This window comes from Phymastichus coffea, unplaced genomic scaffold, assembly GCF_024137745.1.
Source record: "Phymastichus coffea isolate CEN01 unplaced genomic scaffold, Cenicafe_Pcof_1.1 PCOF00001, whole genome shotgun sequence".
Classification (NCBI taxonomy): Eukaryota; Metazoa; Arthropoda; class Insecta; order Hymenoptera; family Eulophidae; genus Phymastichus; species Phymastichus coffea.
This window is the reverse complement of record NW_026706812.1, coordinates 2,813,668-2,839,542: the sequence shown is the minus strand read 5'-3', so window position 1 is coordinate 2,839,542 and position 25,875 is coordinate 2,813,668. Positions and strand designations below refer to the sequence as shown.

Genomic DNA, 25,875 nt, shown 5'->3' with positions numbered 1-25,875 from the left:
TACTCGATATGTGGTGTGGCTTTGGAGCGTGTCTCGGTAGTTAAGGATCTTGGTGTGACATTTGATGAGAGGCTGACATTCAGTTGCCACGTAAGTCGCATCTGCTTGTCTGCATCTAGGGCACTGTCATCTGTCCTCAGGGGCACGCGTGACTTTCGTAACTCGAACACACTCGTTGTCTTCTATAATGCTCACGTGCGTTCCATTCTGACATATGCGGCAGTTGTATGGGCGCCGCAACAGCGGTATAATAGAGCTAAGCTTGAGTCTGTCCAACATAGATTTATTCATTTCCTCTCAAATCGTTTTGGCGCAGGGATGCACCCCCTGTCACATGACTACTCTGCTGCGGCTAAGACGTTTAATATTGGCTCAATATCATCAGTTATTGAATATCAAACTGCATTATTCCTTTATAAGATCTGCCATGGCTTGGTAGGCGTGGATTATCTCTTGGGCAGGATCAGATATGTTGAGCGTTCGAGAGAATTGCATGAGCGTCATGTGACCTTCACTGTCTGCATGAGGAGAGGCGGTTTGGGACACATTTTGGTGATTGATCGGGCGTGCAGGATTGTAAACGATCTTCAAAATCCACCAGCTATAATGTCCTGCTCCGTGAGACAATTTAAAAATGCGATTAGCACTAAACTCCTGCGTTATTGTTAGCTATTTTTAATTATTTAATTCATTTATTAATTATAGTTCTTAGGTGTATAAGTTTTGTTGTTGGTTGCGATATTAGTATTAGTATATTTTGCCATTATAAATTAGTTCTAAACCTCTTTAGTATTATTACTCTGTTTTTTTTTCCAATTTTTGTGTCACGATTGATAGATTATATTAAGTTTTGTATTTTCTATATTTAGTTATTGTTTTTTTTAGTATGTTATAATATATACGTTTGTTTTTATATTTTTTTTTTGTAATCTTATTTTTAATTTGTAATGTGTTGAAAGGGAGTTATTCTCCTGTAAAAAAATAAAAATAAAAATAAAAATAAATAATAATTTGAAGAGACTTTTGAGATTCTCCTTTATCCTCATAGCGGACTGTCTTATGTCAAGACAGGCTATGAAGATGTTTTTTGTTCTTGACTGTATTATTTCAATTTCCTGGGGTTGTAGATTTCTGTCTGGTTGTATCTGTTTGATTTTTATTAGTCTTTCTGTTGCGTTATCTAATGATTGATGTTTGTTGTCGATAAAATGTATAATGTTGTCTTTTCTTGATTCGATGGGTTTTTTCGTAAATCGAATGTTATGTTGTTTCTGTGTTGTATTTTCGTCATTTTCCATATGTACTTGTGTTTGTGTCATATTTTTATTTCTATTTCCTTTTTCTTTGTCTTGTTTTCTTATTATTTTGATTTGTTCTTCTTGTTTTTCTTGTTCATTTGTTACTATTTCTTTTGATTCTTGTTTTGCTTTTTGTGCTCTGGTAACTGCGTTTATTTTTATATCTTCTATCGGATTTCGTGATAGTGCATCGGCATTTGTATTTATTTTGCCAGGTTTGTAGATAATGTCATAATCATAATCTGCCAGTTTAGGTCTCCATTTTTGTACTCTTGAATTGTTGTCTGCTGATTTGAAGGATAACAATGGTTTTATGTATATCTGACTCTTTCATTTTTAGTTGATGAAATCCGGAAACCATATCGATGGTGGTAAAAACTTTGTTTTTTCCTATGCAGTCGAAAATTTCCAATATATTGGGTATAAGATATGGATCTGGAATAGTTTTTGCATTCAATTTTCGATAATCTATCACCATTCTCCATTTTTTCTTTCCGTCTTTTGTTAATCCCTTTTTTGGCACAATCCATACTGGCGCGTTAAATGCACTTGTTGAGGGTCTAATTAAGTTATTTGTAATTAGCTTCTTTGCCTCATCACATGCGATTTGCTTGAGTGTATATGGCAGAGGAAATTGTTTAACATATACTGGTTTATCATCAGTTAAATTAATTTCGTGTTCTTCTATGTTGCATTGGCCAAGTTTATCTCCTTCTAACCAGCATATGTCTTCAAATGACAGTATTAAATTTTTTATGTTTTCTTTCTTTTCGTTCAGTCAGGTGTTCTAAATTTATTGTATCTATCAGTTGCTTTCGTCGTATTGTTATTTCATGTTCTTGTGTCTCTTTTTGTGTAATTTCGTTGTACGTAGTTGTAAATATATGTGTCGGTTTTAAATTAGTTTCTTTAGGTGTGAATTTTTCATTGATGTTTTTGAAGTTATTTTCTATATCATTTATAATGTGAAGGTTCGTCATTTTGTCATATTTTCTGTCGATCTCTCCTGCAACGTTGTCTCTCAATGTGTCGCAAAAATTTGAATAATCATTAATAGTATAGTTCTCCTTGGTTTCATTGGATTCGTCTTCCAGGGCTTTATTAATGTTTCCAATAAATTGTGTCAAGCTTGAGTTATAGTTAGGTTGAGATATTTTTGTTTCTGGATTCCCATATATTTGATCATTCGTACTATTTTTCGTTTCTTTTTGTATGTCGTTTATTATATTTAAGATTTGAATTACATCTTTATGTATTGATACTTCTTTGCTGTGTGTAATCGTATTTGTTTCGATATCATTTTTGCTTACTATGTATCTTTTATCAAATGCTATGGGTTTCCATGTGTCATGATGTTCATTAATTTCTTTTGAGGTTTGTACTGTAAATGTGTTTGTTTGATTTCTGCTAGTGATTTCTTTTAATGGCACTTTTTGATTATTTATTTCCAAGTATCCTCTGTCTAATCTTAATTTGTGTTTGGATAAGGCATTTATTCCTATTATTCCATCATAAGGAATAGAGAAGTTATCTGGTGCTACATGGAAATCAAATGGTTCATCTGCAGTATACATTTGTGTTGAACCTATTGTTCTTATTGCGTCTTCTGTGATTCCTGATATAGATATTTGTTCATTTCTATTTAACTGCTTTTGTGGAATGCTGCTATTTTTGATAATATTTAGTTGTGCTCCACTGTCTACTAGTAGTTGCAGTTTATTATTTGAATTTGGTTCGACTATTTCTATGTACTTGAGCAGGTTTTTTAGTTTGATAATGTATATTTTGGTACAGTCATTTGTAATTTGTTGGTTAATATCAGTACTATTTTTAGCTATATCTGTCTGTAGCATGGTACTCTCTATTTCCTTTATATTTTCTTTGAATTTGCTGTATGTATCTATGTGATGTTTTGTTTGTGTTGGGAGAGTGAGTGTTTTGTCGTGGAACGTTTTTATTGTCTGCTCATTCTTTAGGCGTTCCTTCCCAAAGGAGCTCCAGAGTTTTCCGAGTTTGTCCCATGTTTGCGACATTGTTCTGTTGTATGACCGACACCTTTACAGATTCTGCAAAATATTCTTTCTTCTTGTAATCTTTTAATTTTTTCACAGTTATCTATGTTATGTCCAGTTGCGTTGCAACCTTCGCATGTGATTGAAATATTTTGAGGTGGATAATTTTTTAGTGCTTGTAGTTTCCTACATTCACTTGCTATGTGACCTATATTTTTGCAATAAGCGCAGAATTTTTTTCTTTGATCATTGTTAAAATTGTTTCTGTAGCCGTTGTTGTGGTTTCTATTGTAGGTGTTATAGTTTTGCTGATTTTGCTGAGGGTTTGCAGATTGTTGTGTATTCGCGATTTTTCTGCAGAACTTTGCTGTGTGACCTAATTGATCACATAATTGGCATTTGTAACTTGATTTATTTCTTTGTTCTGTGAAATATATTCGCGCTTCTTCACAATCTTGTTTTTCGTGTCCCTGTTCTTGGCATAGGGTGCATATTCTATAAGGTGATCTATTTTTACCTGTTGTGCAAAATTTGATAGAGTGACCTTTTTTATTGCATTTTTTACAAAAGACCTCAGGGCATTCTTGCGTTGAATGACTTCCTTCGTCACAAATATCGCATTTGTTTACCTTTTGTGTGATTTTTTTTTTTTTTTTTTTTTTTTTTTTTAACGTCGCTTTATTTATGCTCCATTTTTGTGCTAATCAGCGACGGAGGTTTGCTATGTATTGGGGAATAAAGCACATGAAATTAAATTCAGTGGTGCTCGATTCAATCGGCAGAGATGGGGAATCGAACCCGAGTCCTACGCGTTGCGAGCCCTTCACTCTACCGAGCGAGCCATCGCAGACCTCTTGTGTGATTTTATTTTTACACTTAATGGCTTCATGTCCTATTTCTCCACATTTCCAGCATTTTATGTAGTCGGCAATGTAGGGGCATTGACCTACCTCATGTCCTAATTCTTGACAGTATTGGCAATGGATATTTCTTCGTTTATTCAGTGGGCATGCGCTTATTGAGTGTCCTTTTTGGCTGCAGTATTTGCATATCAAATTGATTTTGTCTAATGAATTTTTACAATTATTAGAAAAGTGATCTGATCCTTTACAATAGACGCATGCTGCAGAATGGCAAAATAGCGCTTCATGTTGGGGGTCATGGCAAATTTGACATATCATGATTTTTTTTGGTAATTCAGGTCTATAATAATCATTGTATTCGGCATATGTGTTATTAATTGTTACATTGTCTGTCGCTTTTCTAATATTTATGTCATTTTCAATTTCTATGGTTTTTTTGGACATTTCTTGTAATGTTGTCTCGTTGCCCAGTTCGTATTTTATTTCCGTTCACATTCCTTTTTTAAAACATTTTGCTACGTCCGCATCTAATTCTTCGTAGAAATTCTTCCTGGCTATTTCATTTGTTTCTTGTATTCTATATATATCTTTTACTTCTAATACTAATTGACATAATCTATTTGTGTATTGGATAACTGATTCTGTAGTTCCTTGTGTTATTTTACGTATCCTAGCACGCAGTTCGTGTATGTCTTCTTGAATTGGGTATAGACTTCGTATTGCTGTAATTAATTCGTCTATTGCTTCTACCCAGCTGTTTCCTAAAGCTTCTTCTGCCTCTCCCTTCATTCTCACTTTCAATAATTCTACTACATTGTGTTCATCTTGGTCATCTACTAAATTTTTTACTCGTCGTAGTCTTCTGATGTACTTTGCGGGTGGCATATTTTTGCCATCGAAGTCCGGAACATAATTTACCAATTCTTTGAGTGATAATTTGATTGAGTGTGAATTTGCCATGTTTATTGGGTTTGTTGCTGGACTTGTGATACGTTGGTTTCCTTGAATTTGTCTTTGAATTTGCTGAGTGTTTCTTTCACTCTCCTTTTCGTTTGTGTATTGTGTTTTGTTTATTTTTCTAATGTCTTTTTTTGAATCTTCGATGTTCTGTTGTTGGTTAATAGGTTCGTCAGAGTTTTTTGGTAATGCGTATTTTGTGTAGACAGATTCTTCGTTTGTGTTTATGCTGAATAATATATCTTTTGGTGTCCCTAATATTAGGCTTTGTTCACCTAAAAATCCTCCAATGTCTGAATATCTATCGTGTTTTTCTGAGGTAAATGTGTCAAACGTCTGGTCTAATAGTGAATATTTGTCTGAATCAGTGTAGTCGGTTGTATTTGTTTGTTTTTCTGTTAAATCAACTAATTGGTCAACTGTTGATATGATTTTCTTTATTGCTCCTGTATTTTTTTCTTTTCTTACGATTTCTTCTTGGGTCTTGGTCTTAATCGGCGATCTTTGTAGCTTGTTACTCTTTTTGAAAGCTATCTCATCCAGTCCTTTTTCTAAAAGGTCTTCTAATTTTGGATTCTTGTCGATTTGTGATCGCGTAAGTTTCCTAATTATGGATGATGTGTCCTTCGTTGTGCTGGACTTCTTGCTCATTTATCGCACTTTCGTAATAAACGGAATAAACAAAGGTAATTCGACAAAATCAAAATAGAGTGAAGCAGGGAAAATATATAAAATAAGAAAAATTATTGTTAGCAAAAAATTATGGTAGAAGTATATGGAAACACAATTGCTTATTGAGATGGCAAAAATAAAAGGGGAAAAAAAAAAGAAAAAAGGAAATTCTATCTACGTATGGTATTTGACCTACTAGCTGAAAATTATTTCTCGGTCACTTATTTCTGCTGTTGTCTTAGTTTCACAATTTTACAAAATTGCAATTTTTGAAATTCCATCACTATGAAAGAAAGTGACGTGTGCTGTTTACTTCTGTAATACAACACCTACTCGTATATCCGCGGTTTTTGAACTCTCTCTTTTCTGTTTGATGCGTTAATTCATTAATAAGAACTAAGTTTTAATATGTATCAAAATAATTTTCTTTATCTCAATCGAATGTATTTTTCGTACCGGAACCAATTGTTACGTCTCGTGCATCAACTACGAATAGCTAATGAATGAGACGTTCCAATATGTTGACTAGTAGTCGGATATGTCTCACTTATAATAAATATATGTGGAAATGTATGTCTGATAATTGTACTACCTTGATAATCGTAGCCTTTAATTGTTGATAAAATGTAGCAGGCTCTAACTGCTTGTTGAATTGAATAAATGTAGCAGGCTCTAACTGCTTGTTGAATTGAATAGAATAAGTTGTTGAATAATACTTGCACGATATTACTTTGTAACAGTCGCGAGTTTATTAAGTAAAATGATCACCAATTGTCGGACCGGTGTGTACGGAGTTGAGTCTTACAGGTACTTATTGACTGACTGACGGACTACTGATCAACTTCCGAGAGTAATTTGTTCATTGCTTTTTATATCTTTTATAGTTCTTTTCAGGTCAGTATTGCGATATTGTGTGACATTTTGTTTTCGCTGATTATAAATTCTTGCGTTTTGGTGACTTAGTTTCGGAGTGTGTTTCGACAGCTTTTTGCTGTCGTGTGAATAGCTTAGCAGTTTTGAATGTGCATATGTTACAAAACGGATGCGTCGTAAGGCTTAATTTCGGAGAGTCATTTACCTCGCGTTTAATTAGCTTTTTGCTGACGTTCGAATAGTTTAGTAGTTTTGAATTTCGCAAATGTTCATTTTATAAAAAGGATGCGTCGTAAGACGTAACAGTACTGTTTGCGTGAATAACGACGGGTTGAAAATTCGCTGTAGGGTCATATTTTGGGTTATCACGTGCTGGTAATTTTTCATTGTCTACGACATGAAAAAATCTAGAAACTAATTGTAATCTGTTTCGGCTGAACATTTTGCCAAACCATGGGATATATCTGTAGTTTGTTGACCAATAGCTAAAAAGTGTCGGTCTACGTGTGATACCCATTTCCAAGAGCACAGCAATAAAAGCCCTCATTTCTGACACTGGTTGCCTTCCACTCTGTTACTCTCGATCCTGAGGGAATATCGATTCTATTCAGGAACTGCCTGGCATAGCGATTCATCTCACTCCTCAATGAGCTCAAAAATTCTTCCGTAAAAAATAGATCGAAATACGCTCTGGGTATGGAATTTCTTACTGGCATATGTTTAGGCTCGGCAATTTCCATAAATTGTGATCGAGGATTATGTTCGCTGTCATTGGCCACGGTAACTTCACGGAAATTTGTCAATTCTTCCTCAGTATCAAGTTACTTTAATTCCGATTCGCTATCACAGCTCGTTTCACTATCACTGTAGATCCTACGTTGTAACGATCCTATCTATGAGCTATTTATTAGATTACTGAATTACCGCAACCAATCGAACGAATCTATCTGTTTATTCAAATCAGTACATTAAGCTGCGCCACCTCATTGTTTACTCGATTGTATTAGTACAAGAGTCGACTTTCATAATCAAAATAAAGAGCATGACATCACAAAGTAATAGATATAGATATAATGATCTTTGTTATTAAGAAAAATATGTGAATTAGAGATAAATTTAATATAAAGCATTTATTATATAGATTTTAATACGTAGATTTAGAATATAATAATAAAAAATGTGTTTAATTATTGAATAATAATGAATTTCAATATGCAAAATTAATTTATTTATTAAGCTAAAAATATAAATTATTAGAAAGATGTAAATAATTTATATGTAAATTGAATAAGTAAAGAACATGAGTAAGAATCGGTTTCATTAATAACAGCTGAAGAATAACTGTTATTAATAAATAAACAATTAATAATTTATTTAAACAATAAGTTGTATATAGAACGAAAGCATTAATTTTATAATAATGATGGCTATATGTTTTATGAATCTTAGATAATTAATCTAATAATTGCGTAATAAGATTATAGAAAAAACCGTCACAAATATAAAAATTTATTATAATTCAAATGTTATTAACTAATTTGAATATTTCTTTTTAGAAATTACTTCTAAAATTAATAAACGATAAAGTTATGTAAAAATTTAATAATTTTCTATCGTAAATATTGTAATATTGCATTAATTAAGATAATTCATTTCTCAAAATTCGCGAATGTTTCTCGAATATTCGAAAACTTCTCGATGAAAACGCTCCTGCGAAAATAGGCGGGAAAATTTGTGTATAAATACGCCTACTATTGCACAGGCTGGCATTCACTTCTAGCCTTGCAAAGTGAGTGCATGAGTCTGAATAAATTTGGCTAATACCTAAGTTCTTTCTCTCATTGTGATTAACTGAGCAAGACCTTTCCTTTCCCATAATTCGAGCTCAACTTATAGAATATCTCGCGCTATAAGAAACTTGGGCCGAATTATATCCTCTACAAGGAAAATTTTAGCTCTGCTTATGGGACAATTCGCACCATAAGAAACTAAAGCATAGTCTGATTTTCCTTCAAACATTATACATATTTATTATATATTTGATTTATCAATTTGTTATAATTAGTGGAGTCTATTTGATCTATCTATTTATTTTCTCAACAAGTAGAGTAACTTTATTAGAAACAAATTCTTACTCATTAGCTAGATACGAGAGTTCCAATTATTATTTATAAGTGATACGAACATCACAACGTGGATGCCGATTTCTTGATGCGACGATTTCTTCCTCGTCACTATGTTCTAGATCGATCTGGTAAACCATTCGGACTAATTCCACGTCATCCATGACGGTGTATTTATTTATAAAACGGTTACTGGTAAAATTTTCGTCAAAAGCAACAATGTTTAACAGAAGCGGAAAATAACGGTAATAACACAAAAGACGTTTTGAAACTGTAACTGGGACGAAATATACTATTCACGTCAACGGTCGTGGAGAAACTGACTGATCCTACGTTTCGCTGCGGCAATGCAACGTTATTTCGGGAGGGTCCTCAAACAGTTGTTTATATGAAATGCTGTTGATAAGTGCCGGTAAGGGCCCAACGCCACAGCGATGAATGCCGCAGATCGAATTTCGCCTAAGTGGCGACCATCGGTGTTTATGTTAGATTTCGATACCTCCAAGCGATAGGAAAATGTTGTCGTCAAAGAAATAAAACGAAAAACTATTTATTTTAATTCTCTCATAATAAAATTAGATAATTTATAACGTATTCTAAATTTATTTTGAGATAGAGTTCTCCCGAAATGCAAATAGTAAAGCGCTACAAGGCGCGGGCCGATATATCGGCTCTGGCACTTCTCGCCAGTCCAACAAGAGCCGATATATCGGCCTCCGGCACTCAAAGGGTTAAATTATGATAATGATGATAAAAAATTTTTAGATAGAAAGCAAAAAAAAAGAAATGTTTGAAAAAAATAAAACAGAACAAAATGAAGTGAAAAAAAAAAAAAACAAATGTTATTGATAAAAATAAAAACCATGGAAAAAATCGGTAAACGTGGTAAAAATGCAGAATAAAAGTATAAACCCGAAACAAATGAAAGAGCAATTAATATCTCCGGTTAGCAAGAAGGTAGCGAGATAAGCTCATAACATGATTGACATTTCAAGTATTGATCTCAGATCAACATCGAAGACAAACGATTATGATTCTGAAAACTAACTATAGTTGTATCTCGGGACTCGGAGAGCATGCAAAACAAATATATGCGGGATACAACTAAGTGCTTATTTCTAAACAAAATTGAAGCATCAACGGTTGCGTTAATAGAATCGTAGGCAGATCTACGCCAAGATATCGATCCAGAAATTAGCCATTATCAACAAATACAATGTCCAGAGATCAATATATGCCTAAACAACAACGCGAACGTTAATGCATTGATTGACACAGGCAGTGAAGTAACTGCTATATCTGAAAAATTCTATTATGAAAACTTAGAATGTTTTCAAAATTGTGCAACTTTGCCATTATGCGGAAAATTTATAAAATCAGCTACGGGGAATAAATCAGTAAGATTCAAGTTACAGGTTCTGATACCGACACAATTAGGTAAACTAAAGACTAATTTAATATTTATGGTAGTTCCAAAATTCATAAAACAGTGTATTATCGGAATAGATACACAAGAAAAGTTAAATATGATTATCAATACATAGCAAAAAACTTTAACAATATCAATAGATGATCAATTTGAAAAATTATCATATAATGATTGTATAGAGATGAAGAATTATGCTTCTTTGAACGTAATAGAATATAATAATGGCGAAAATGACCACAGATTATTAAATTCAGATAATGATATAGGCGAAATTGACCAAAACATATCACAATCAGAATCTTCATGCGATTGTACAAATTATTTGGATAACGAAAGCAAAATCTCAAATGAAGAAATTAAACTTAAACTTGAATCACATAATAAACCAAGCCTTGATCAAGTTCAAAAATTGAAAATCTGATATTAAAATATAGAAATATTTTTGCAAAAAAACGAGGTTTAATCAATACATAATATGTGCAGAAATACTGTCTTGATTCCCTTATAAGAGTAGTTTTGATCAATGATAAATTTTGTGATAATGCAAAGAAGAGAAATAGTGAGAGATAGAAATTCACTTAATTTTAATTATATTCAGCAACGTTTCGTCAGCACATTTGCTGACATCTTCAGGCTTTATTAACTGAAAAACAACAAATTATTAACAATAAAGTTGCAAATGTAATTTTAAAGGCAAATTATACGTATATGTGTGTACCTGATTCCTCTCGTAGTGAAATTATTATAGGCTAAAGCAAACAGCTCGTAGCCAGTCACGTTACAGGAAGAAATCAGGACTGGACCGGGGGGTTTCGCGCCGGCTGGTTACTCGTCTGCTCAGCGAAGGTGAAAGCATGAAGAACACGTTAACGCAGGACGGAGGCAACGGCGGGCGCGGCTTGATCTGTCTTCCTAGAAGATAGAGTCGCCGTTGCACTCTAGGGACCCGGAGCCGCCGCTATCAGTTCGTGTGGTTGTGGACGCTGCGTCGGTGGAAGCCGGTGGCCACTACGAGTCGAGCGGTGAGTCAATCATTGACTCGAAGGCCTGGGCCCCGTCAGCGTGTCGACGGGCCTATGGAGGTGGAAGAGCCGCTAATACGTCCGTCGTCTCCTCTAGCCTCGTTGCCCATCCTCCCCGTGCCGATAACTGGGCGTGCCTCGACATAATTTGAGGCAGCCAGGTTTGTAAGGCGCGGGGAAAAGCCGTCAGTTGAGTCGGCCCCGGCGAGTGTGCCAGTTAGAGCTGGCGCCTCTGGTACAGGATTCGAATTCATGAGTGGTCTTTTCTCCGGGGATTGGCGTCTGTGCCGTGGGACGATTAATTAAGGATTAATTATCCTTGTAAAATTTAGTCGTTGTCATTAAGCTAAAATTTCAGTTTCGTTTTTTATACTACCTTCGAATTAAGTTGATCCTAAGCTTATTAAGTTTTCGAATAAGTTATTTATTAATGCGTCAGGCCAAGTCGTGAGTCTTTGCCGAAAGGGGAAGAGAGACTTGAGATTGAAGTAAGGCCTTGTTGTTCTGGGGAGAACTTCAGCCTTCGGAGAGGCTGTAACGATGTAGGCTGGTCATGGCCTACAGCGTGTGTCCCTTCTCTCTCTCTGACATTGGCAAGGGCTCATGGTGGGCATCTGACGCACGTATATTTTTCATGCCTGTTGCCAGCTTTTGTTTCAACATTGGCCTCTCTTCCACATGAAAGAAAGAGAGAGCAGCAGCAGTACCAGTGAGCAGGAGCACGCAACAGGAACGCGCTCCCGTCAGTCACCGAGAGTGAGAGAGATTGATTGATTGATAGAGAATTTATTTATGCCATAGCCACATTTTGGCCTTATGGCAATTTGCATAATGTAATACATACAAATAAAAATACAATATAAATAACGCATAACAAAAACGATCAGTCGGTAGTAGAACCAGACTACTATATACAACAGTAATAACAATAAGCCGCCGACAGAAATTACAACAATTTATAACAACGTAAGCAATACGGGACAGATATGGCAGTTTGAGAATTCAGCAGCAAATAACAAATTAGCACAGTATACCCCTTGTGTTAACGCAAGACATTTAAAGCCAGACCAAGACAAACTTGTGCGCCAACTGCAACCAGCAACCATCTTAACAATCTATTCCGTGAAACAAATCTATTCCGTGAAACAAATATCACGTGCTTTGAGGTACTCCAACAATCCCAGCCTAAAATTTGCACTGTTTTCCGTGAGGCGTAAAGAAGCGGGCAATGAGTCCCAAGGAATCATGGCTTGTACTATAAATGAACTTTCATATGCGGCAATACGAGCCAGAGGGTTAGCAAAGTTAGATAGTTGAAGACGCCCAGAGCACCGAATTTCGCCTTTCGGCGGCGGGAATAAGGCATACAAATACTCCAGCTTTTGAGTAGTAAAGGTTTGGTACAGTACCGAGGCCATAAAGTACCTTCTTCTCGCTCGGATTGATAGCCAACCAAACTTGTCGTATAAAGGCTTAAGACAGGCGTCTTTCTTAAGTCTGAAAACGAAACGAACGCAAACATTTAGCAGACGCCGGACCTTAATGTTGAGATAATCAGGCAGATCGCAATAGACCAGACACGCATAATCGAAGTGTGGCAACACAAGGGCAACAACCAACTCCTTGCGAAGGGCTAACGGCAGAATCGAACCTCTTCTCCGTAACTTATGTAGCGCACCGTGCACACGCGATAAAACCTGGGCCACCTGCGAGTTCCACTGAAGACTATTAGACATGATGAGCCCCAAGTCCCTTACAGTAGGCACGAGCGGAATAACGTTATCTCCAATGACGATTGGATATAGTGCACTCAAATCCAGAAAGCGTAATTGTTGGACTGATCCGAATAGCATAGCCGTCGTCTTAGCATAGTTGATATCAATTCCACGTATGATTGACCAATTTACTACGCGATTTTCATCCTGGTTTAGTTTCAAGATTCCATCGTTTACCTCATTAGGTTTGCACTGAATGTAAATTTGGAGGTCATCGGCGAAAAGCATACCAACAGAATGGAATAGGATAAGTAAAAGAGAATTTATAAATATCAGAAATATGATAGGGCCAGGTGCAGAACCCTGTGGAACCCCTGAAGTGGCTACGAGGAACTCTGAGATGGTACCATCATGATCAAGTACTCCCTGGAAACGGCCCGTTATATAAGAATAGATAAACATAACAGCATCATCCGAGAAGTTTAATTCCCTAAGAATCACAAGAAACACAGTATGATCGAGAGTCAAACGCCTTCTTGAAATCAAATAAGAGCAAGATTGTTACATGACCCTCATCAAAGCCAAGGCGAATATCCTCAGTGATCTTCAAAAGAGCTGTCTGCGTGCTGTAATGATTGCGAAAGCCCAATTGGAAATCAGAAATGAGATTGTTTCCCTCCAAAAAATCAGTGATCCGTTTGGTGGGATACTGCCTAGTCTCCAGCGACATGTTAAACAGATTTGTTAGCGAAGGAACTAGCGAAAGAAAAACTTGCTTGAAGTAGGTAAGAGACAAACCATCAAAGCTACGGCCCTTCGCCCTCGGAAGACCGGATTTGAGAGAATTCAAAACCTCAATCTTAGTAATCGGCGCAAATAAAAAAATTTCACGGTTCAGCATTAATGGCAAAGCTAGAATATCTTGCAATTTGTTCCTCGAGCAAAGCGGATGCCACGTAGCCATTGAACTGAAGAGACAGTTCAAATCTCGCGCCGAGAATAGTCGGAGTGGCGAGCCAGCTACATCATTCGTAATGCCAAACCTATTTAAAAGACGCCATAGTTCCGACTTACTGCACGCACCAACAAGGGACTTTGTGATATATTCTATTCGAGCTAAGTCAATGCTTTTGCGAAGCCGTCTACGGACTTCCTTATACTCCAACCAATGAAGCCGATTTCGCGAACGCTTGGCACGCGTATACTACTGTGGGCAAAAAGTAAGGTGAATTTTCAATTTAAACTTCGCGGGCTTAACATTTCGGGCTAGTTCTTTTTTTCTTGAGTTGGTAGGACTGCGAATGACATCTGGGACAAATTTCATGTCAATGTCATCATCAGTAATATATTTACGCTTGTGTTTACCAAACGACCAAGAGTGCATGTTTCGATTTTTACAATGTCTGATTTAATTGAGCAAAGAAGTGCCATCAAATTTTGTTTGCGGAATGAAATTTCGGCTGCGGAAACGTTGAGGATGTTGCGGAAGGCCTTTGGTGATTCTACCATGTCGCAGAAAAATGTTTATAAGTGGTACAAAGACTTCAAAGAGGGTCGAGAACGTGTTGATGACTTGGAGCGCTCCGGACGACCATCGACGTCAACAGATGACCAACACGTCAATAAAGTGAAGGAATTAGTGCTCGAAAATCGTCGGTTGACTGTTAGAGACCTTACTGATATGATCGGAATATCAGAAGGATCTGTGAAAACAATTTTGAAAGACCATTTGGGCCTACGAAAAGTCAAATCTCGGTTGGTACCGAAAACGCTCAATTTCTTGCAAAAAAGTCGCCGCGTTGATGTGTGTGAAACAATGCTTTCTGACTATCAGGACAAGCTCAAATGCATGATTACGGGAGATGAGACTTGGATTTATGCTTACGACCCTGAAACAACCGACCAATCAAGCGAATATCGTGCTAAAGGCGAGGCCAGACCGAAAAGAGCACATCAAAGTCGTTCAAAAATCAAGGTCATAATGACAGTTTTCTTCGATTTTCGTGGTGTGGTGCACTATGAATTCCTTCCACCCGGCCAAACTGTTAATAAGGAATATTATTTGAGCGTTATGCGTCGTTTGCGTGAAGCAATTCGTCTAAAAAGACCAGAATTATGGGCCAACAACTCTTGGTTTTTGCATCACGATAATGCACCATCTCACACTGCACTCGTTCTTCGTGACCATTTCGTCAAAAATTCGACGCATATCGTTCCGCAACCACCGTATTCGCCTGATTTGGCTCCGTGTGACTTCTGGCTATTCCCAAAACTCAAGAGACCACTCCGGGGAACGCGTTTCGAGTCGATTGAGGAGATAAGAGCTGAATCGAAGAAGGCGCTGATGGCTATACCGGAAAGGGACTATTTGGCATGTTTCGAGGATTGGAAAAAACGTTGGCATAAGTGTATTTTATCGGGAGGGGATTACTTCGAAGGGGATGACATTGATGTAGAAGAATAAATAAAGATTTTTCATTTTACAAACAAATTCACCTTACTTTTTGCCCATAGTAGTATAGTCGATCTCTATGCTTGCGCAGATCTTTAAGATCCGCCGACATCCACGGAGCAGAATTTGTCCTGATTCTTCGTGTCACGAAGGGCGCATGTTCGTCAAGACTGGTGGAGAGTATTTCCTCAAATGAACTCAAATATTGGTCGACATCATCTGGTCGGATGAATTCAGGGGCATCAAAGCAAAATCAAGTGTCCGAGCAAAACGATCTGGTGAAATGTGCTTGAATGAACGAAAAGTATATCTCTTCGATTTGTCAATGCAAATGCTAAGGTCGACATCACAAATTAAATAGTCATGCCCGTTAATGTATGGAGCACGTGATTGTTTAGTAAATGCTACACAATCAGGCGAATCAACCAGGATGATATCAATCAATTTGTCTGAGCTGGCCGTATGATGAGTCGCATTGAAAGGGACCAAGAATAGAGAATAGTCCGAGATAAGTTTATTCAAATGGACTCCATAGCTATCGTTCCGATCACAAACATCTGAATTAAAATCCCCAACGATGATCACACCCGTATACCGATGTGAAAGCTCCTGAATCCGCTTAAATAGGCCAGATAAGACACGACCTCCAGGTCTACGGTAGGCAACGCAAAATAAAATCTTATTAGCTACAGTTATATTTAAAATCATGTACTGGGTCTCATTTCGAACCTTGATGGATGACGACTCAATCTCACTGAAACTCATGCTTTTACGCATGTAACAAGCCACACCACCGCCCTGAACATAAGCGCGCTTGCCTGTCTCCGATCGAAGGCCCCGATCATTACAAGCAAAGCTGTAACCATCGATGGAATACGGAACATCACCATGATTTGGTGTCAACCAAGTTTCCGTAACAGCAAGGATATCGATATTCTCCTCTATTAGAAGTTCCCTAAATTCAGCATAATGGCGATCCAGCGAGCTTGCATTGACGTGAGCTATACGCAACCCTTTCGAGGAGACTCTAATTGGGCAGGTAGGGCTTGTGGGTAATTGGCGTCATTCCAAACGATCAAGATCAGCTTCGGTCACAATCACACGGCGCTCCGATTTATCGTCTTTGCGAACATAAATGTTGCCAACACGCAGCCACACATATTTATAATTTAAGGCCTCTGTACGTGATTTCGTCAACATGCGTAACTCATGCACCGGCTGTGGAACCAACTCGTAAAGCCCAATTTCGCTGTGGGACGAGCCACCGACAAGAGCAGACAGCTTAATGCTGCCGAATTTGCGCTTAGCTTCAAGGATGAATCTGCGCACCTCGGGGGACTTTAGCCTAATCGCGAAGGAGAACGACTCCACTCACGAGGGCGTGTTTCGCTGCCAGTTAGTCGCCCCACCATCTGAACCCAGCTAGCTTGAAGTGTCTTGCGGCATCACACGACGCGCGAAGGGCCTTGTCTCGATGATGTCCGCAGATAAATGGCTAATACCAAGAACTCCAAAAATTCGTGTAGCAAGGTCATCGAGAAGCACGGCGCGCGACGATGGCAGACCAGTCACTCTTATCTGGGTACTAGGCACAGCTCGAGCGTAGAGATCCTTTAGCTGGTCGATCTCACCACGCAGAACCATATTTTCATTCACCAGATTGTTTATTATTCTATCCTGCGTTTCAAATCGTTTAGCAAACGCATCTAGCTTCGCAGTTGTTTGCGCAGCAATAGCATTCTGGTTCCGAAAAATTGCAGCCAATTGATAGGATTGAGAAAGTGTGCCCCAATTCTGCGGGAGATCATTATTATCTGCGTGCATGTTGGATGAGCTATCAGATGACAGATTCATATTGGTCTCCACAACGTTACGCACGCCATCAAAAGTGGAAGAACGGGCCGCAGCAGATAAACTAGCCGAGTTGGTAACGTTGAGCAGCGCTAAATATTTTTGTCTCGTGATAATCCGATCCAAATGAAGTGCGCTACAACCTTCCGCTGATTTCGACTTAAGATAATAAGTTACACAGCCTGGATGAAAAATACGAGCGCAAACCTCACAATATCTTAGCGCACCGGCAACATTACCAGAGCAACGCGCACACAAAGTTTTATTACGCTGCTTATTCATATCAGGCATCAGAAGCAACGGAAGATTCACTCATTCATTCATAAAGGCACGCAATGACATCTATAGCGAATTCAAGGAACGCCCACACTTAACAATCGGTAATCGAGACGCGGCGCCCTCTCGCTAGACAAATCGATATGCAAATTACTATATATTCAAATTTCGCGCACAAGAATCCGAATACGCCAACGTAAACAGTCACAAACGAGTGACTTACGCATAGATTAACGTAAGATTATAATATAAATAAGCACTGATGAACCGCAAAATACATACATGGACTAAACAAACACCATCACAAGTCTCAAATAGGTATATAAAAGTAAATTTCACTGGACCATTGAATTTCTCATCTCTTCTTTAATAAAGCAAATCAGTCGATGGTCATCAGAAGAACGTAATCACAGGCGCAGGCAAGTGATGACAAGGCCAATGACGGTAAATTCTCGCAGAAAGATGGCTCCAGAGCTCAGCAAAAATACGCAGAATTATCGGTGGTGTTTGAGACTTTACTGGCTTAAATGAAAAGGCCTATTGGCACAGATTATTAACAAAAGCGTAGGCCAGTTGTAATAGCGTCGGCGTGCAATGCCGATAAATTCACCACTATTACCAATTATTTATAAAGGGGGAAGGTAAGGGAGGCGGTGTATCGCTCCAAGCAAAGCAGGAAGGAGAACAGTGGACAAAATAACTTCACACATACTCAATTTCGTTAATAAACCGTTTATTATAAACGCACTACCTCGAGTGTCGACGAGAGTACAAACCACTTATTACTATGAACACGCTACTTATTCTAAACGAAATGACCGGCACGTTAGCGCCATGTCACCTCGTTAACCGGCTCAAACGACAACTTATACTAAACACTGCCGAAAACTACGCCGGCTCGGGAAAGCCTGGCATAGCAACGCGAACCGTGAAAATCGCCGAGGAAAAGGAGAGATATAAAGAGAGAGAGGAATAGATGACCTGACCAATTTCGGCGGACGTCGCTGTCGCTGGCAATCTAGAAGGAGTCCCACCGGCGGCTTGGCAGGAAGGCCCTTGGCTGCTGTATGGCCGGCGATCTGGCAAAAGGACCCGTCGGATGTTATCTTGATGACGGCTTCTTGCAGAGCAACCTCCTGACTGCTGCGTCGCTGGCAGAGAGAATCCTGCCGGCCAATCTATCGAGTAATACTGACTTCTTCCCGAACAAAGGGGCAGGCTTCGCAGCGATGGTCACCAACTAATGCGGCCGATTACCCTCGCGTGCGTGCACGTCACTGTCGCGAGTGCATGAGAGCCAGCTACTCACGCCTTCTCCCATCAGTCGCCTCCTAATCGGCGGCACGCGGCAATGCCGGTCGCGACAAGTGCCGCGCGCCAAGCCCAACTACTAGACTATAGTTTCTCTCTCTCTCTCTCTCTCTCGCACTCTCAATGTTCGATCGCGCCGTCGCGTCCCTGGCCTCGTCCTCCGCTCTCGTGCGTTGCTGAAAACAAAAAGGGCAGGCATCAGGCACATGATAATAACGTGCGTTTGATGCCGGCCGTGTGCCTTCGCCCGAGAGAGAGAATACAGGCGTACATGGTGCAGGCTATGACCAGCCTACACCGTCACACAGTAAGAAACGCACCACCTGCCATCAAAAGTTGCTCAACTCGCAAAGCGAGATATCAGTACCACGCAACAAATAGCGGACAAATAAAATATACGTGCAGACTCACCGACGGAGAGAGAGAGAGAGAGAGAGAGAGAGAGAGAGAGAGAGAGAGAGAGAGAGAGAGAGAGAGAGAGGAAGAATGCAGCTATAGTGCGGCTAGGCGCGCGGCACTGGCCACGCTTGGCGGTGCCGCGTGCCGCCGATTAGGCAAGTAACTGGTTGGGGAGACGTGAAGTAGTCTCTCACGCACTATTCATTCGTCTCTTGCGAGCATTAAGGGAGTCCTCTTCTGCCTTGCCGGGAGCAATATACCACCTCCCTTACCTCCTCCTTCAACAATTAGGTGATAGCGTGAAGGAATTGCCGGCCAAGGACGGCCGACGCTATTACATATTTAAAGTATTTTTATGTAAGTCGATGTGCAACATTTCGGATATTCTGAGTTTTTTGCAACTCTTTTCATAATCCAATATCTTAACTTTGTCCGAGGCTAATTCGTGTAAGAGTGTTCTTCTATGTGTATCTACTACTGTATCTGAGTCAATGTTCTTTTTGTGTTCATATAATCTCATTTTTAAGGATCTCTTACTTTCACCTATGCAGACAGCTGAACATTGTCTTATAAAAACAGTATCTTATAAATTCTTATAATATCTTTTAATTTCTGTTATAACTATCCACTGTTTAAAATGTGAGAGTTAGGTTTATTTATAACTGCTTTGAGAATATTATAGAAGAATTTTGCTGATTTGTGAATAGGGCTATTAATTGATGAAATTATTGGTCGTAGTGGTACATTTTATTTATGTATTTTTTGGAATCCATAGCATTTTACTATATGAAACAGTCAAAAGTGACAAGGGGATATGTCGGGACTGTATGAAGGTTGTCGAAGCAATGCGATATTGTGTTTGCTCAAAAACTGCTGCACAAGATTGGATGAATGCGCTGGCGCATTATCATGATGGAGAAGCCAGTCACCACTTTCCCAAAAGTGCGGCAGTTTTCTTCTTACTGCATCACGCAAACGTTTCAAAATTTGAACGTAGTATTCTTTATTGATTGTCTGACCTGTTGGTGCATATTCGTCATGTACAGCACCTTCATAATCGAAAAAAATTATCAATATGATTTAACATTGCTCCGTCTTTGACGTGCTTTTTTTGGTCTTGGCGATTCAGAATGCTTCCACTGTGAAGATTGTTGTTTTCTTTCAGTATCATAACCATAAACCCATGATTTATCACCTATAATGACTTTTCTAAGCACATTATCATCATTATTGACCATTTCCAGATTGTCCAGAGCGATTTCTAAGTGAATGTTCTTCTGCTCTGCTGTGAGCAATTTTGGGATGAATTTCGCACCCACGCGTTTCATTCCTAAATTATCGGTTAAAATTTCTGAAATGATAGTTTTTGGTATCCCAAGATCTTCTTCTTGTTCTCGCACAGTCATGCGACGATCTCAGCGCGATGGGTGCCGCGTTTGCTCACTCCGGACAACAAGCGCAACCGTGAGACAACTTCAGAGCAATGTCTGACGCTGTTGAAGCGCAATCCGAAGGAGTTTCTGCGTCGTTTCGTGACAGTCGACGAAACACGGATCCACTGGTATACACCAGAGACCAAGGAACAGTCGAAACAGTGGACTTTACCCGACGAAAGTACTCCGAAGAAGGGGAAGACTGCCCCATCGGCCGGAAAGGTGATAGCCACCGTTTTTTGGGATTCACAAGGTGTGATCTACATCGATTATCTGAGGAGGGGCAAAACGGTCACAGGGCTGTACTATGCCGAATTATTGGGCCGATTCGACGTCGAATTGCAGAAAAATCGGCCCCGTTTTGGCGACGAAAAAAGTGCTCTTCCACCATGACAACGCACCGGCTCACACCTCCTCCGTCGCCATGGCCAAATTGGTCGAATTAGGCTACGAACTGCTGCCCCATCCACCGTATTCTCCAGATTTAGCCCCGTGCGATTTCTTTTTGTTTCCAAACTTGAAAAAGTCACTCGCCGGGAGAAATTTGAGTCCAATGAGGAGGTAATCGCTGCCACGGAAGCCTACTTTTCATACCTCGAGAAAACGTATTTGTCAGACGGGTTAAGAAGTTGGAGCATCGCTGGCCCAAGTGTATCGAACTAGAAGGAGCCTATGTTGAAAAATAAAACGCCACTTTTCCAAAATTTTCGTTTTTCTTTTGTAGGCTAAGTACTTATCGGATCACCCTCGCCTAATTAATTTGTTTTGTTATGTAATTTTTGTGCAATTAAAAAAATATATTAATTAGATAGATAATGTAGATCACTTAGATTACGTATCTTTAATTATAATTATTGTATCGAATATATATTAAAATATATGATTTATAAAAAAACATTTTCTTGTAATTGTTATCTTTGTATAATACAAAAAATTCATTATATATAAAATAATCGTGAAAAACATTATTTATACTTTTGAAAGTGAAACTTCCACATTAAATAGAATATACTATAAAAATATTATTTGCAATGAGTCTATTCGATTAATCGATCCGTTGGCGATTCATACACTCGCGATGTTAGTTCGAACGACTACTATAAGAGAGAGAAGGGGCGTGAGGGTTCGAATGTTCAGTTAAGCCTTAGCTGCTTTCATGAAAGTACCGCCAAATATTTTGCACAGAGTTTCACCGTGTTTTATCGAAAGGTTCCTGGGATTTTGATATGTGCGTGAGTGCAGCGAGTAAGCAGCAGCATTATAGCAGCAGCAAGCAGCAGCATTACAACAGCAGCGAGCAGCAGCAGATATTTGTATCGAGGCAGTGCAGCTGATCGATCCAAGGAGCACCGTTGATTTCCTTCAACAATTAAGGCTGATCACCGTAATTATACCGCAGGGTAGGTGCACCTCCCTTTATTATTGCTCGACGAAATACTTTCGAAAGTATTTTGTCAATCACGAGCGTATTTTTTGTATTCGCGCCGATCGTTAGATTTCACGGCAAATTTCGAATTCTCTCTCTCTCTCTCTCACCGGATTGTAATCAATAATTGTGAATTCTATTTGCGTGCGTTAGTCTTGCGGACCATGAAAGACTATAGTTTTTTATTAATTAAACTTTATTAATTTTATTCACCATTTACGTCATTTCATTTCCTATTAGCTTAATAGATCTATAAAGGCTTAAGTCTCAATACGATTTCGTCTATGGGATTAGGCGGATCAGGCATTAAGTCATTCGTACTGAAGATAGATCGGGTGTCACAAGTTGATTTAAGGTGAGTTCAACTCGGTTGAAAAGAAGACACTGAAACGAAAGTATCAAACGTAAAGGCGAATACACGTGTAACGATACGTGTTTAATGGAGCGGCGGTTAGATCTGCACCGTGGGAGTTTGTGCGTTAATAAATTTCTCATTTTTTAGAATAAGCACCCCGTTACATGTTATAGATTCAAGTAGCATACGAAAATACCTTTGAGATAGAAAAGATTTTCTTTTATTATAAATTTAAGTGGACATTGTAATTTTTTTCATCATATAAACTAATTTTTTTTTATAAATTACATAAAATGGGTGTAAAATTGTACGGGATTCATATTAAAAAATACGAAACTTCAATAAATATTAATTTTCATATTTTATTGCGCAAATTGGACAGGACAGACGATATTCAATAAAATTCTGATGAAAGAATCTGAATGTAGAAAAAAAAATTTTTAAAAAATTCTACCATATTTGGAAGTGGTGTAAATTAATAATGCATCTAACGTAGCTCGAAAGCCTTGAAGCCGTGAGGAGAGAATCATTCCCCTGATCTCCACCATCGCCGCGGCGTGTATGCGCGGCCCCGCGGCGCGCTCCAATTGTTACAATTAACTTTGCTTAGAGAACTGAAAATCCTGCATAGCTTAAAAAAATTCAGCGTTTAGGTAAATTTTTCTCAAATCGAAACCAGCAATTAAATTTGAAAAAAGTTATAAACAAGACGAGTTATGGATTAAAAACCAAAATAATAATATCTCGGCTCCTAATTGTCGTAGAAAGATCCTTTTTTTTTAAATGAAAGGTCTTTCAATTGCCAATCGAATGAATTTTACTAGATTCCAATATATTTATTGCTTCATTGTTAAATTCTATTTTACAAGTAAGTAATTTCAGTCTTTCCTCTTTTTTTCAGAAGCTAGTTATCGAAAAATTATCAAATTTCGTTCTACCCATATATTTCATTAGGTTACATCTGGTCTTTTATTTTTCAAATCTGGTCAGGACGGCCGTAGTACACTGTCAAAGTTGAATCTTTGTCGCGCTCTAGCTCGTAAACAATTAACTTTCGAAAAATCGAACCGGCTTCCTATAATACGAGGTCTGTCCGGAAAGTATCGGGCCTACGTTTATATCTTCGCGCCATAGTGTTCGAGCGACCTCTACGGGACAGAAACGTCAATAGTAAAGCCTCACGAATCTATTGGTTACTTTCTGATACCTGCCGAACGTATAGTTCATGCGCAGCGTGTCTTTGTTTACAGTACCTTTTTCGCGTTCGTCGGATTTTGATATTGTCAAAAATGACTGAAAAACAAGACCGGAACTGAAAAACAAGACTGGAAAACGAGTTCGGAAACTATTGCAATGATGCAAAAGGCCTTCGGAAGCGAGTGTATGAACAAAACACGAATAAAAGAGTGGTATAAACGGTTCAAGGACGGTCGCACTTCTGTCGATAGTGATTGTCGTTCCGGCCAACCTTCGACGACAAAAACCGCAGATAATATTGAGCGGATGCAACTTGCAATCGAACAAGATCGTCGTATGACTGTGCGAGATCAAGAAGAAGACCTTGGGATACCGAAAACTATCATTTCAGAAATTTTAACCAAAAATTTAGGAATGAAACGCGTGTGTGCGAAATTCATCCCAAAATTGCTCACAGCAGAGCAGAAGAACATTCGCTTAGAAATTGCTCTGGACAATCTGGAAATGGCCAATAATGATGATAATGTGCTTAGAAAAGTCATTACAGGTGATAAATCATGGGTTTATGGTTATGATACTGAAACAAAACAACAATCTTCACAGTGGAAGCATTCTGAATTGCCAAGACCAAAAAAAGCAGGTCAAAGTCGGAGCAATGTTAAGTCAATATTGATAATTTTTTTTTATTGTGAAGGTGCTGTACATCAGGAATAAAGACCAACAGGTCAGACAATCAATGAAGAATACTACGTTCAAATTTTGAAACGTTTGCGTGATGCAGTAAGAAGAAAACTGCCGCACTTTTGGGAAAGTGGTGACTGGCTTCTCCATCACGATAATGCGCCAGCGCATTCATCCAATCTTGTGCAGCAGTTTTTGAGCAAACACAATATCGCATTGCTTCGACAACCTTCATACAGTCCCGACATAGCCCCTTGTCACTTTTGACTGTTTCCAAAACTAAAAAAACCACTCGAAGGACACCGATTCGATGACAAAACAACGGTTGAAAACAATGCGACGAGTGTACTTAAGGCTATCCCTAATAGTGAGTTCCAGGACTGTTTTGAAAAGTGGAAACATCGATGGAACCGTGTTATTCAATCAAGTGGGGATTACTTATGTAACGGTCCTATTTATGAGCTATTTATTAAATCACTGGATGACTGCAACTAGTCTAACGTATCTATCCGTTTATTCAAAACAATACATTAAGCGGCGCTACCTCACTGTTTACTCGACTGTATACAAATAAGAGTCGAATTAAAATAAACAGCGTGACGTCACAAAGTAATAGACATAGATATAATGATTTAGGATATTAAGAAAAATATGTTAATTATAGATAATTTTAATATAACAAAGTATCGATTATATAGATTTTAGCATGTAGATTCATAATATTATAACAAAAATCTCATTCAATTATGAAATAATAATGAATATCAATATGCAAAGTTGATTTATTTATTAACATATGAAATATTAGAAAAATATAAATAATTCATATGCAAAATGAATAAGCATAGAACATGAGTAAGAATTGGTTTCATTAATAACAGTTGAATAATTACTGTTATTAATAAATAAACAATTAATAATTTATTTAAACAATAAGCTATATATAGAACGAAAATATTAAGTTAATACTTGATAATGATAACTTTATAATTTAGAAATCTTAGATAATTAATCTAATAATTGCATATTAAGATTAGAAAAAACCGTTACAAATATAAAAAATTAGTCATAATTCAAATGTTATTAATTAATTTAAATAATTAATTTTGGAGAATACTTCCAAAATTAATCAACTATAAAGTTATATGAAAATTTAATAATTTTCTATTGTAAATAATGTAATATAACTTTAATTAACTTTATTAGTTAATAACTTTTGACAATACTATTGGCGATAATTGTATATTGTATAAAACCAACAAATAACAAATTCTGTAAAGTTTACATGTGTTAAAAACTTAATATTAATGGTTATTTACTTGTAAATTAAGAAAACTCATTTCTCAACATTCGCGAATGTCTCTCGAATTTTCGATGAAATCTCTCCTGCAAAAATAAGCGGGAAAATCTGTGTATAAATAGGCCCACCTTTGCACAGGCTAGCATTCACTTCTAGCCTTGCAAGGTGAGCGCGTGAGTCTGAATAAACTTGGATTAATACCTAAGTTCTTTCTCTCATTGTGATTAACT

At 37.9% G+C, this 25,875-nt stretch overlaps 1 protein-coding gene across 4 annotated transcripts in view; it reads left to right on the top strand.

Annotated features, from left to right (window-relative positions):
• LOC131673191 (islet cell autoantigen 1) overlaps positions 1–25,875 on the top strand; it is a 434,595-nt gene that overhangs the window by 360,890 nt on the left and 47,830 nt on the right. The gene's annotated exons all lie outside the window — the stretch shown is intronic.